The 14,900-nt window shown below is 37.9% G+C and overlaps 1 protein-coding gene across 2 annotated transcripts in view; it reads right to left on the reverse strand.

Annotated features, from left to right (window-relative positions):
- LOC117406338 (5-hydroxytryptamine receptor 1F-like) overlaps positions 1-14,900 on the reverse strand; it is an 87,364-nt gene that overhangs the window by 52,358 nt on the left and 20,106 nt on the right. The window contains exon 3 of one of the 2 annotated variants that reach the window (XR_009329519.1): positions 1,151-1,200. The exons of the other annotated variant lie outside the window; for it this stretch is intronic. The gene's annotated coding sequence lies outside the window, so the exon portion shown is untranslated. The remainder of the gene's footprint in view (positions 1-1,150; positions 1,201-14,900) is intronic. 2 annotated transcript variants of the gene reach the window in all.

Below are 14,900 nucleotides of genomic sequence, written 5' to 3' on the forward strand. Positions count from 1 at the left end.
GCACTCACATATCCGACCCTATAAAATTTTGACTTCAGTGACGGTTAAAAAAGTGTGACACATATCTGATTATTTCATTTTGGCCCGTTCCAACCCTTGTCCGTTTTTTCAGGGAGCACAAAAAGATACAATGTCAAAAATACGTAGCTGAAAGGACTGTGTTTTAAAATAAGTAGGCTTCCATTTAGATGTACTGTAGTTGGTTTTGTTGATAAAGTACTATATTTTCAACTGAAGAAGTATTTTAATTCAGAACGATATGATTCTGAAAATATGACTTACCAAAAGAGACGACTATGGACACATGGACTGTAATACATTAAATCCGATACGTATTGTAGCAGTATGTAAAATTCTCCATTAACTACCAAAAACAACAAAATGAAATCAAAATGTTACCCATGCTCAGAACTGTGTAAAACGTAAAAGGCAATGCAATTTAGCAAACGATTAGAAGTTTCCAGAATTAAAACAGTATCAGTATTCAAAGTCAGTATTCAAAATTGCAGAATACAGTGCTCGATAAGGCCCTGCTGTCACAGTTCACTTGCAAATGGAAATGTACCAAAGCAACCTAAGATCACAGATTTAAAAAAAAAAAATGCATCACAGTATCTAAAACTGTTTAAATGATTAACATTTACATTATCGTAGCTTGCCTCCTTCACTTTGTTTTTGCGGTGAGTCGTCCCTTGTCTACTGCCTCTGCTCACGCTCCATTGCGATGGCTTTGATATACTTTCCCAAAAGTATTGTTGTTGGTCGTCTTCAAATTGAAAGGGAACGTTAGGGAAGGTTATGGTTGTAACCCTGGTTCCCTGAAAGAGATGACCAACAAACCTTGCAAGGTCGCATCACTCGCGTTTGCGGTTTCGATGCAAAAGAGGATGTGAGCTCCATGGAATGACTACTTCTTCCCTCGATAGGCGGGCCCGAGGACATCACTCCCCGGAGGGGCCTATCGGCAGCTCTGACAAAATGCTCAGAAAATACCTGACCTGTGGCAGGCATATCCCAAAAATATTGTTGTTGGTCACCTTCTCTTTCAGGGAACCAGGGTTACATCCGTAACCTAACGTTTCTATTTTATTTCTTTGTTTAGGGTTTGGTTGATTATCAATATAATATAATGACCCCTTATTGATCTTACCTTTGATTTGTTGGCCCATTCATCATTACAGTGGAAGACCAGGACTTTGTCTGAAACAACATGTCAGATTAAAGGAAATTAGAAGTCTATGAGCAAGTAATTGACCAAAGGGTAGGCTATTGATGCATCCATAGACATATCTCCCCTTTTAAAGAAGACCAAATGTGTCCAAAAATACTGTTTCATTTATTGCAATATGAGAAGCCATTCTGAAAGTTAAATACCGTGGATTTGTAGAACACAAAAAACATCTCAAAGCACTTTTTGAGCAAGTAAATGCAGTATGTATACACAGTAGCCATTTTACAGTCTTAAATAATTCATGATTATGTTGATTAAATTGTACAATTGACTACAAAGGTCATATTATAGAGGAATGAAAACAGTATGCTAAACCCAGCAGGGGATAACAATACTTAAATAGTTTGGGACTTTCTAAATACTACTTTAAACCCCCCCCCCCAAAAAACAAACCATGCATAATCTGCATTGTCTTTGCTGTGCAAAGGCAAGGATCATAAAGACAGTGAATGTTTCAGCCTAAGGAGAGCAAGGAGTGACTAAAACCAAGGCTGCCTTAGTAGCCTAAGGCACAGCATTCAGAAATATCAGATCCAATTTTCAACCCAACTGGGACTAACCTTAAGATTACATTTCCATTATGATGGTGGTGGTATCCTTATTTAATGCAAATATTACATACAATGCCCAAAACTTATCTTCATCACAGTACAAGAAATACGCTATTTACTTAAGCCCCTTTTTACACTGGCACGTTCTACCCGAGTCAGACCCTACCTGGGCATGCCAGCAAGGTTCACATGACCACCCTTTCATCTGTTCAGGCTTTCAGGATGGCATGCTTGTTACGGACACTTCCACTCAAGCTTCTCTGGATTGAATTGTCAGCCCAAATGCTGATTAGAGCAAATGTTTCTTCATCGCTCCATGCCCTGCTGTAATCTGGCTCATGGTGCGTCTCAATCAACAGAAATATGGCTAAACAGAATAAACAAAAATGGCTCGCAAGTTCCTTGCGGAAGTGAAACCGTCACGCAGGCGTGACTGTTTGTTACTTCCTCCAATTACAAGTGTCCATCATGCATTTTGTCTCGCTCGACCCACATCCGAGCTAGGGTCGACCCAGATATGCGGTTTCACACTATGCAGGATTGTGACCAGGGTAGCCAGAACACTAGTCAGGACCTGGGTAGGAACGCCAGTGTGAAAGTATATTTCTTTAGTATATACTGTATATAGAAGTTGATGAATGTTCCCATAAATGTAGACTGATACCAAACATTACTTTACAAAAATGTTACCCAATGTGCTGTAAAATGCCTTTCTCTGGTTTAATTATCTGTGCATGCTATGTATTTACTGTATGAACTGTGGTACGATCCATGAAGCACTGGCTCACTTAAGCAGTGCCTCACTGCAAAACCTCAGGCAGACCAACAGAAATGCCTAAACAACACAATGTAAGCAGTTTTAAATCTGCCAAATCAAAAGCCTAACGTACATAAAGTACACTTAAGAAAATCATAAGTACATGCTTAAATAGGTGTTTCTAGGGTTAATTTGAGGCTAAAACACCTAACAGACATGGTAATTAAAAGTTAGGGTTCGGCCTTGATAAATTGGGTCCTTCATTTAATTTATGAGATAACTTTTTGCTTGGGATATTTTCACTTAGTAGTTGAAATCCCTCGCTTTAGACATGAGCGTTTGAAATTAAAAAGCCTCCAGGAGATTATTTTACACACTAGCATTGTTTTCTCTTTATAGCTGCATTGCCTAGTTCATTGGGTGAATTAGACCAACTACTTTGAGCAAGACTATACAGTTAGTATTTAGTAAGGTGGAAGATCAATGTCATGCTGCATAGCCATGAACAGGCACTAAAAAGCAAAGACTGGGGAAACTCTACTTGTGGGTGAGTGGTGTTGTTCTCAGCTCGCTGCTAGGTGCTATGCATGGCAATCATGATTTATTTTCTTTGGGAGGAGAAGCAGTGGGAATCACACTGACAGAATAGTACAACACCATCAATTTAGGGCGAGATCAAAAATGCAGTGTTCATTTCTTATTAATAAATCAATACATATTTATGTTATTATTGAGTAGGTGTCAACGATCAAACATGTGCTTCTGCCTAGTAGTCTAGTCAGCATTGTCCTTGTGCTGAGGTCTGGTAGACACGTCTGACTCATCATGAATTTCAATACCAGGACCACTCTTCCATACTTCATTGCTGTAATTACTGACCAAAGTAACCTTTGTAACTTTCTGTCATTAATTTTGTTTAAATGATAATTTATGTTAAATGAATGCTGGGGTTATGGCTTAACATGTCTGGAATGTACATACAGACGTGCTCAAATTTATTGGTACCCTTACAGCTCATTGAAATAATGCTTCATTCCTCCTGAAAAGTGATGAAATTAAAAGCTATTTTATCATGTATACTTGCATGCCTTTGGTATGTCATAGAATAAAGCAAAGAAGCTGTGAAAAGAGATGAATTATTGCTTATTCTACAAAGATATTCTAAAATGGCCTGGACACATTTGTTGGTACCCCTTAGAAAAGATAATAAATAATTGGATTGTAGTGATATTTCAAACTAATTAGTTTCTTTAATTAGTATCACACATGTCTCCAATCTTGTAATCAGTCATTCAGCCTATTTAAATGGAGAAAAGTAGTCACTGTGCTGTTTGGTATCATTGTGTGCACCACACTGAACATGAACCAGAGAAAGCAAAGGAGAGAGTTGTCTGAGGAGATCAGAAAGAAAATAATAGACAAGCATGGTAAAGGTAAAGGTAAAGGTTGCAAATATTATTAAGAAGTTTAAGGTCCATGGAACTGTAGCCAGCCTCCCTGGGCGCGACCGCAAGAGGAAAATTGACCCCAGAGTGAACAGAAGGATAGTTCGAATGGTAGAAAAAGAACCAAGGATAACTGCCAAAGAGATACAAGTTGAACTCCAAGGTGAAGGTACGTCAGTTTCTGATCGCACCATCCGTCACTTTTTGAGCGAAAGTGGGCTCCATGGAAGAAGACCCAGGAGGCCTCCACTTTTGAAAGAAAAACATAAAAAAGCCAGACTGGAATTTGCTAAAATGCATATTGACAAGCCACAATCCTTCTGGGAGAATGTCCTTTGGACAGATGAGTCAAAACTGGAGCTTTTTGGCAAGTCACATCAGCTCTATGTTCACAGACGAAAAAATGAAGCTTTCAAAGAAAAGAACATCATACGTACAGTGAAACATGGAGGAGGCTCGGTTATGTTTTGGGGCTGCTTTGCTGTGCCTGGCACAGGGTGCCTTGAATCTGTGCAGGGCACAATGAAATCTCAAGACTATCAAGGCATTCTGGAGCGAAACGTACTGCCCAGTGTCAGAAAGCTCTGTCTCAGTCGCAGGTCATCGGTCCAACAGGATAATGACCCAAAACACACAGCTAAAAGCACCCAAGAATGGATAAGAACAAAACATTGGACTATTCTGAAGTGGCCTTCTATGAGTCCTGATCTGAATCCTATCGAACATCTATGGAAAGAGCTGAAACTTGCAGTCTGGAGAAGGCACCCATCAAACCTGAGACAGCTGGAGCAGTTTGCTCAGGAAGAGTGGGCCAAACTACCTGTTAACAGGTGCAGAAGTCTCATTGAGAGCTACAGAAAACGTTTGATTGCAGTGATTGCCTCTAAAGGTTTTGCAACAAAATATTAGGTTAGCGGTCCCATCATTTTTGTCCATGCCATTTTCATTTGTTTTCTTATTTACAATATTATGTTGAATAAAAAATCAAAAGCAAAGTCTGATTTCTATTAAATATGGAATAAACAATGGCGGATGCCAATTACTTTTGTCAGTTTCAAGTTATTTCAGAGAAAATTGTGCATTCTTCGTTTTTTGTGGAGGGGTACCAACAAATTTGAGCACGTCTGTATCATAAATCAGTCTTTACTTCTATGGAATGTAACATGCATTAAATATGAAAACATTTTCTAGCTCATTCAGTAATTCTTTTTTTTTTTAGAGATGCAGGACTACAGTACATGTATCAGAATATCTTACAATCTAAAAGAGTAAAGAATAAATAAATAGTAAAGGATTATTATCTCCCAAACATTATAAACGCTGTTTGCAAATTTTCAGATCAAACAAGGCGTTCAGACCTTGCAACATTTCATAGAAACAAACAAACAATCAAACAAAAAAATGTATAAAAACAGTATGTGTGCTGTGCAGACACATAATTTCCCATTTTGCAACCTCATCAGATGTAACCTTCGGCTGTAATTCTGAAACCATTTGACTTTTCTACACCACACAATGAAATACTGCTTTGAAATCCAGTTGTCAAGTTTTTCCAGTAAAAAAAAAATTATAAGTTAGGGGCCACACATATATACTTAATACTTCTTTCAGTCAGCCACTACTCATTTTTCCATATAACCATTTTACTCCTCGTTAACAGAGTTTGCTTTGTTTTTGCTCACAGAAACTCCAATGTCTGATTAACATTGGTCAGCTCTCAGCAAGACTTTTTTATCTTTCACATTTGGGTTTTAACAACCTGTAATATTATATTAGAAATGTGAAGCGTCTCCTTTAAGTTTTTTCTTAATAAAGTATGGGCACATTAAAGAGCTGTGAACTGCAGTGTGAATACTTACAGCATAGTGAACATACTTCATAATCTACCCCTTCTGCTTTGTCAGACTAACTGCAGCTCATTTAATAGTAGTACTTTGTACAGATTCCTCACGACCAATGCTGGTTCTGTATAATATACAGTATCTGATGTTGGTTCTTCATAAACCTGCCCAGAAATCTGAATTCAGTAATTCTTGCAGCACTTCCTCAACAGTTTCCAAATGCCATGCCAGTTACTAAGAGAACAAACAAACAAATAAATAAATACATTTGCTTATATATATGCATTTGCATAGTTATTGTAATACAGATATAATAAAGATCTAAAAATGTATAAAGAAAATAGAAATATGCATGCGACAAAGCAGCCCTTATTCTTAATTTATTAAAACAACTGCCGTCACAATTTCTGTCGTCTTCTTTAAATAACATAAGTGAGACAGTGGATTAACTGAAAACGCTGTTGTGCGCGTTTATTATTTATAAACTGATGTCCATTGTAAAAAAGAATAATATTATCACAAGGGTGCTGTTCTTTGAAATTTAACGGGGGAAAACCCCCCATTGCAGTCATTTTTACTTACTTCCAAAAATCCACAAACCAAACAATCCAGGCTGCCCAATTGTATCAGCCTGTTCCTGACCAACAGAACTGATCTCCAAATTTCTTGATGAAATCTTCAAACCCCTTGCTGAATCACTGCCTTCCTATGTTAAAGACTCTACACATTTTCTAAAACAATTGGATAATTTCAAAGAACAGCACCCTTGTGATATTATTCTTTTTACATTGGACATCAAAAGCCTACTGTTATACCAAATAATGAAGGGTTAATTGCAATAAAGCACTTTCTTGATGAATGGATAGTGAAAGAACCTCCAACAGATATCCTTCTGAGACTGGCTGAACTTGTGCTCACATTGAATGGTTTTTCTTTTGATGGTAATTTTTACACTCAAGTATGGGGTGTTAGCATGGGGACTAAAATGGGACCATCATATGCTTGCCTTTTTGTGGGATCGATTGAAAACACATGTTTACAGCAATACAATGGAAACACACCTAAACTATATCTTGGGTACATTGATGACATCATTGGAATTTCCACCAACCAGTGAGGATTTAAAACGGTTCATTCAGTCAGTAACAAATTTCCACCCAGCCCTGGATTTATCAGAAACAGGCAATAGTATATCTTTCTTAGACATTTCCATCACTGTTTTGAATTCCACCATTAACACCACTGTCTACTACAAACCAACTGATTCTCATTCATATCTACAGTATGACTCCTCACACCCTAAGGCTTGCCGTGATTCTATTCCCTATTCACAACTGTTAAGACTCAGACGGCAGCAGTGTGGAGTAGTGGTTAGGGCTCTGGACTCTTGACCGGAGGGTTGTGGGTTCAATCCCCAGTGGGGGACACTGCTGTTGTACCCTTGAGCAAGGTACTTTACCTAGATTGCTCCAGTAAAAACCCAACTGTATAAATGGGTAATTGTATGTAAAATAATGTGATATCTGTATAATGTGAAATAATATATAATGTGATATCTTGTAACAATTGTAAGTCGCCCTGGATAAGGACGTCTGCCAAGAAATAAATAATAATAATAATAATAATTTGCAGCGATCAAGATTTCAAGATTGTCCGATCGTTTTGTTGTTACCGTGTCAACATCCTGTCGCTATTTAACAAAGTTTCAGTTTCAGCACTGCATGCCTGTGACAGTTGCTACGGCGACACTGTGGTCACTGTTGCTGAAGGGCGGAGCCTCCCGCTGGCTCACACACACTCCACTCTCCCACCCACCGGCAATCCCCCAAAACATCGGAGACTCCTACCAAGGATTTCAATAACAAATTCTGTGGTCAGTTTAAGTTTTGAGGGAGGTCCTCCTCCAGTATGCAAATGTTTCCTCTTAAATATTTCTTTTTAAGCGTCCTGTACCATATTCTTCCATCGTTTCTGCATGTCTTTTACAGACCGCACACATAGCGGGTTGACGCTGTTAACTTTTTTTGTAATTTTATCCCACGCCATGTGTTTGTATACGTTAGTGCAATTTTCGGAAAATGTCCCCAAAAGTATTTCTTTTTCTGCATTATACTCCTTTAACAAGCACACATTTTCAGTTACTTTGAACTGTGAACATCGCTGTTTGAGAAAAGAGCCAGCCATGTTTCCCCTCCCCACCCCCCGAAACCCACACCCCAAGTGTTAAAATTCCCAGAATGCGTTGCGTAATTGACTAAGTAAGACCAGTCTAACGAAAGACTATTTTATGCAACCGTTTTAACCGAGTGTCTATCGTTAGTATGGCTTATAATTATATTAAGACAAAGACTTAGTCTATGTTTATGCAACCGGCCCCTGGTGTATATGGATAGTGCTTCTGAGAGCTCTATTGAGGCAACAAATTGTAGGTTAAACTACTTACATTGTAAAATGACAAAGAGAAAACGATAGAGTGAATTGAAACATTAAGATGAAGAATATATTAGTTAAGATAACTGTAAGATAACAGATAACAGAATTTGTTATTGAAATCCTTGGTAGGAGTCTCCGATGTTTTGGGGGATTGCCGGTGGGTGGGAGAGTGGAGTGTGTGTGAGCCAGCGGGAGGCTCCGCCCTTCAGCAACAGTGACCACAGTGTCGCCGTAGCAACTGTCACAGGCATGCAGTGCTGAAACTGAAACTTTGTTAAATAGCGACAGGATATTGACACGGTAACAACAAAACGATCGGACAATCTTGAAATCTTGATCGCTGCAAATTATTATTATTATTATTATTTATTTCTTGGCAGACGTCCTTATCCAGGGCGACTTACAATTGTTACAAGATATCACATTATATATTATTTCACATTATACAGATATCACATTATTTTACATACAATTACCCATTTATACAGTTGGGTTTTTACTGGAGCAATCTAGGTAAAGTACCTTGCTCAAGGGTACAACAGCAGTGTCCCCCACTGGGGATTGAACCCACAACCCTCCGGTCAAGAGTCCAGAGCCCTAACCACTACTCCACACTGCTGCCGTCTGAGTCTTAACAGTCATGAATAGGGAATCGAGTCACAGCAAGCCTTAGGGTGTGAGGAGTCATACTGCAGATATGAATGAGAATCAGTTGGTTTGTAGTACACAGCGGTGTTAATGGTGGAATTCAAAACAGTGATGGAAATGTCTAAGAAAGATATACTATTGCCAGTTTCTGATAAATCCAGGGCTGGGTGGAAATTTGTTACTGACTGAATGAACCGTTTTAAATCCTCACTGGTTGGTGGAAATTCCAATGATGTCATCAATGTACCCAAGATATAGTTTAGGTGTGTTTCCATTGTATTGCTGTAAACATGTGTTTTCAATCGATCCCACAAAAAGGCAAGCATATGATGGTCCCATTTTAGTCCCCATGCTAACACCCCATACTTGAGTGTAAAAATTACCATCAAAAGAAAAACCATTCAATGTGAGCACAAGTTCAGCCAGTCTCAGAAGGATATCTGTTGGAGGTTCTTTCACTATCCATTCATCAAGAAAGTGCTTTATTGCAATTAACCCTTCATTATTTGGTATAACAGTAGGCTTTTGATGTCCAATGTAAAAAGAATAATATCACAAGGGTGCTGTTCTTTGAAATTATCCAATTGTTTTAGAAAATGTGTAGAGTCTTTAACATAGGAAGGCAGTGATCTTTAAGCAATAGATCTTTAAGCAATAGAGAAATCCAGCCTGAATGTGGCAGCAATGTTTGTTTAAATGTGGGCAATGCTTCAGCGGTTTTAAAAATGAGCCCTTGATGAGGGATTAGGAGGATGTAGCATATGTGGTCTATTTACTGAGTACACACGGAAAATACATTTGAGGATAGGTCAAGCAAACTCTTGACTATTTGGATATTACACATTTCACATTTGTGCTGTTATTCACAAAGGCATAATGAATGGCCTTTGTGAATAACAGCACATTTTAATCATCCTAGAATGAAAAATGACTAAGGAGTAATGAGTGTGTCTAAATTATACAATGCTAATGAAGTTAAGAGAACCTTAATATAACATAGTAGTGAAAGCCATGAAGATAACAATATGCAACTCAGTAGGCCAAGAACAGTATGTTAATATTTTAATATAATTTATTGCATTTTAAGTTTTTGAATTAAAAAGTAAGCAACTTCAAATTACATTTTTCAGATTTCATTGTGCTTTTATTTTTTAGTTTTTGAGAAGTCTGTGTTAAGGTGCTTTCACCTGAACACTACAGGACTCGGGTGAAAGCTTCTTAACACAGATTCACTGGGCACCGTCTTGAGCAAGAGGGGGTTTAGTAGGTAAGATTTGTCCTTGGGGTCCCACTCTGTCGAGCCGTCCTCGTGAAAGGTGATGCTCGGGCTTAAGTTTCCAAGGCAGGAGTGTTAAGTCCAAAGAGGAGACAGATGTCGTATGAGCTGGCTCCTTGATTAAATCCACCGAGTCTGAACGGGCCCTTGGTGGATTTAATCAAGGAGCGACAGGCAACGGTAAGGAGATTCACATGTAAACACAGCACTCTTGTTTCTGCGCCTTCCACCAGTGAATGCTATTACAATGTGGATACTTGCAGTCGTCACTGCTATTTCATTACTTCACAGCACCCCCTACTATCAAATACCTCCTGTGCCAGACTGGATAATAGTTCAAAAAGTATATAATGCTTATTTGTTCATTATTACAGGGTTTTTATCCCTGTGGCTTTCTACTCATCATTACAATTCGATAAACAATGCAGCACAACTGAGTATAGTCTACATTTTATGGGGGTAGGAAGTTTCAACACTTGGGCACGTTCTACATATCCCACGCTCTCACCCACTAAAATAATGTCGACCCGACATTCCCTTCTTTACTATACATCTCGCCTTGGGACTATTATTAGACTTAACCTTGCCCTGGGAGCCAAACGTGGACAATTACTGTATTACTACAGATGGCTGGCTTTAACCTTTCCATAACAGTTACTCCCCTTTTCTCTGCTATGGTGCACAACTAGGTCCATCATGCACTATGGTACCTTAACTGACTCTGCTACATTTTCAGGAAAATGTGTCCACTCTGATTTTGTGCATTACACTAGGCTAAGACTATCTGAATAACTGGACACCGGTGGGTTTCCCACAAACTCGTTTTACCCACATCTTATTTAAAGAACACCTTTACTATAATTCCTTTTGTTTTTCTGGCCTACTAAATTATTTCACTTCCCTGGTCCAATTTATATGTATAGTACTACGTTTTTTTTTGTGTTTTTTTTTTAAATCTTAAAGCAACACAACTAATATACCAAAACTACTTTTGCTTAGTTAATTTGCCAGTCCTCTTCCTTTCCAGCACACAAAAAGCGTACACTGCCCTCAACCCTCTCAAAGTGCATGCTTTCAGAAAATGTCAATAATTTTGGACTGCCCCTAATTTATATATATAAAATGATGAGAAACACAACCATAACCTCAAGATCTGCAATTCACAACTCAAATACTGAGCCTCTTAATACCACATCATCTATATACGGTACATTTTGAGACATTCATTGCGTGTGATGTCAGTTGCACAGCTTGGGCTTTATAGAGGAAAAACAACCAGGTTCCTCCTAGGGTGAGATGGGCTGGCTCGGTGCGGCCCCGGAAACAAACCCAACACAACGTAGAGGTGGACAGACACTAATAAGCCATGTTACAGTGGTGCCATGACCCGGATCTTCTGATCAGCAAGCAGCCAATCACCAAGGTTATGCCATTACAGAGTCTATCCTGTCCCCTGTCGGTGAGGTGAGATGAGATGAGGTTAAAAGCTCCAAAACCAGAAACGCAGAAGAGGTCATCTCTTTTGCACTGTGGTTAAGACCCTCACCTGCAGTGTGTGGGGTCGCTTGGTGCACGCCCTGTTACTGCACATTCACAAGCTCCCTAACGCAAGCACCTCAGCCACTGTACAGAGGGTTTATTATACCCAGCTGGGGGTGCATATCATGAGCCACAGGAATAAGCTGAAGAACGTACATATAATATGTCACATTTATAGTTTTGCATACATAATTACTGTATCAACCCATCAACAGGTTTTAATTTCCTATTTTAATTTCCGATTTAATTTCCTATTTAATTTGCTACTTTGGCTTGTGTGCTGACGAGTGTCCTTTTAGCAACTGGCTACTTGGACGTATATTTGTACTCCTCTTTATGTATCTAGGGAAACGCTTATCCAGTTGTGATGAAACTAGGTTAGGATATTCTTTAGCACAAGTTCTAGGGCTACACAGAGGAACTTACAAAAAAGAGTCTCTGTGCTGTCTCACCATGAAGTAATCCATTTCTTAACATTAGCTAGTAAGCAATTTCACCATTTCACAGAAAAGCTTTTTCTTTTTTTTTTCAAACATTGCAATTTCACCTTAAGTGTCTCCATCTCTTCCTGAGATGACAACAGGACTTGGTTTTAATTGTCTACTTCACGGTGTACTTCTTAAGAATAAATCTTATGAATCACTGAAATCACAATAACAGTGTTGGAGAAAACCATACTATCATTTAAATCAAGAATTATTTGTTGTGGCAGTCAAGCTGGGTTTGTTAAGCAGGAATCCAAGATTACGCATTGCCAATTTGAGTCTTCTATTTAACTGTAATAAACTTACATAATGCAATACAGCGTCTGAAGACATGTTAAAACAAAAGCGAGCATCCAATCTCCGTCATCCTCCTACCAGCCCTCTCTCTCTCTGACTGAAAACAGTACTGAACAGCAAAAGGACGGTACAAGGTAAAAAGGAAGCATCTATAAACGTAATTATGCTACTATGAGTGCATACAGAAAAGACATGCACATTACAATACAGCATATCGTATATGGGTTCATTACACTATGTATAACATCCCTGTAAATCAGAAAATGGGGGAGGCTGGACTGACAACATGCTTGCTTAGTTGTGAGCGCACTACTCTTTATTAAAAGAGACACTGTTAGATCAAGAGATGTCTGAGCCTATATTAAGGGTCATTGCACAGGGATTTGCCACCATGTTATTAAACTCGGATTATTTTTTTCCATTTATTTTCTTTAGGTTTTCTGTCTGCAAATTCGTTATCAATTATTAACATAGCAGTCAAATCAACTCCACAATCTATGCAATGCAATCAGCCAAGAAATTGAAATTGAAATGCCAGCCTACAGTGACCTCAAAACAACTGGCTTATTGGTGTAGGCCTTTTCCTTAAACCCCCACAGATTAATGTCTAACTGCACCTCACTGGGCTCACTTGACACATTACTTGGCAAGAGACGGAATCAGACAGATATATTAAATATTAGGAAAATGTAGATGATTTATGTACAGTAGAAAGCAAATATTTCCTCTTTGTCAAGAATGCACTTCATCAACTTTTTTCATATATGAAGAGGGAGCTTATCAATATCTCATATTGAAAATATCAATACTGGGATTCCGTGTTCCGGAAGGTTATGTGACCCAGAGTCAAAGGTTCAGTTGCAGAAGTTTGGCTTGCCGCCAGGCTGGTGCACCTGGGGCGTGGCCTGGACGGGGATAAGTAGCTGAGATGAACAGGCAATGCGGAGACTAAAGAGAACTGGTGTTGAGATGAAAGAGAGAGCTGAAGAAGAGAGAAAGATTGGAGAGAAACAGCCAAGGAGTGTCAGAGAGAAGCAGGACTAAAGAGAACCAAGGAAGAAACCAGAGACTACACTTAATTGGCTGTATGGCCAAAACAGTGTGCTTTGAACATGTCTTTTCTTTGATTATTTTGTCACAATCTGAGTAGCACTATCTACCCATCTACCGATAGAGGCAGCTCAAGTCATTTGAAAGTAAATTATATCATTTATATTTCATTACGCCCCCCAACAAGTATGTGTGTTTACTATTTACAGCTATGGGCAAAAGTGTTACAACACCCTATAGAATTAACTAATTTTGCTTCATATAGTCGAATGAAACCTGCTTAATAATGTTACGTTAACATATGGAATTTCATACCACTTTGTAGTTTTCCATATATTGCACTTAACGAAAAACTGACAAATTGAAAAACGACATTTTGAAATCTAATATGAAATACTGTAGACTTTTGCAATATAATTTCATAGTTTCTTTGAACATGATGTTAAATAAAAGATCTAAATTATGTTCATATAGATTTTTTTTTTTTAAATTGTCTCAATGCTAAAATTCTAGGTGATGCAAAACTTTTGGCCTAACTGTATATTGAAAAATACATATCTGAGTCAAATGGGATTGTTATTTTAAAAAGTTGTATTTAGTAACTACAAATAAATTGCAAGAAATATGTCACATTTTCTATTCCAATTTTGCTATGAAGCTGAGTAGTTTTGTGTGACAGGCAGGATTTTTCAATCTAGCTATATTTATTTCTTTTAGTTAAAAAAAAAAAAAAAATTGTATGGAAAGGTGTACTGTAGGAGAAACAGATTTGTCAGACATTGTCAATACCTTTTAGAATTTTGAATACTTGAATCAGATCCCAGCGTAGTCTTCTTTGTTCAAGACTGTATACAATGAAACGTGAACAGCCTTGTCAATGCTGTATTAAATACATAAATCAATTATTTAAACAAACATAATGTACTAAATCCGTGATAAGTGATGTATGTTACAATAAAGTTAACATCAATCAATTACATTAAACTGACTCTGTATAGATAGATAATCCAGACAAATATAAATAGGATGTTTAAAAATGATCAGCCATCATTAATAAATGTATTATTGTTTATATTGGTGCTTACTCTTAATGGTTAATTTGATGTGAAAATGATTCACCACACACACACAATTTAATGAGACAAATGTTTATTTATTACCTTAAAATAAGGTACAATAAATAAATAAATAAATTAGTGTGTTGTCATGGCAATTAAAGTAAAATAAAAATAAAATAAAATCAATACATAATAATGTCATAGCCTTAAAATCATAACTTTGAAGTCATAATGCATTGCAAATGTTGTGCTGTTGTGTTTTCAAGGGTTTTACTGTGCTGCGCTGCAA

Source organism: Acipenser ruthenus, chromosome 9, assembly GCF_902713425.1.
Source record: "Acipenser ruthenus chromosome 9, fAciRut3.2 maternal haplotype, whole genome shotgun sequence".
In the NCBI taxonomy this organism is placed as follows: domain Eukaryota; kingdom Metazoa; phylum Chordata; class Actinopteri; order Acipenseriformes; family Acipenseridae; genus Acipenser; species Acipenser ruthenus.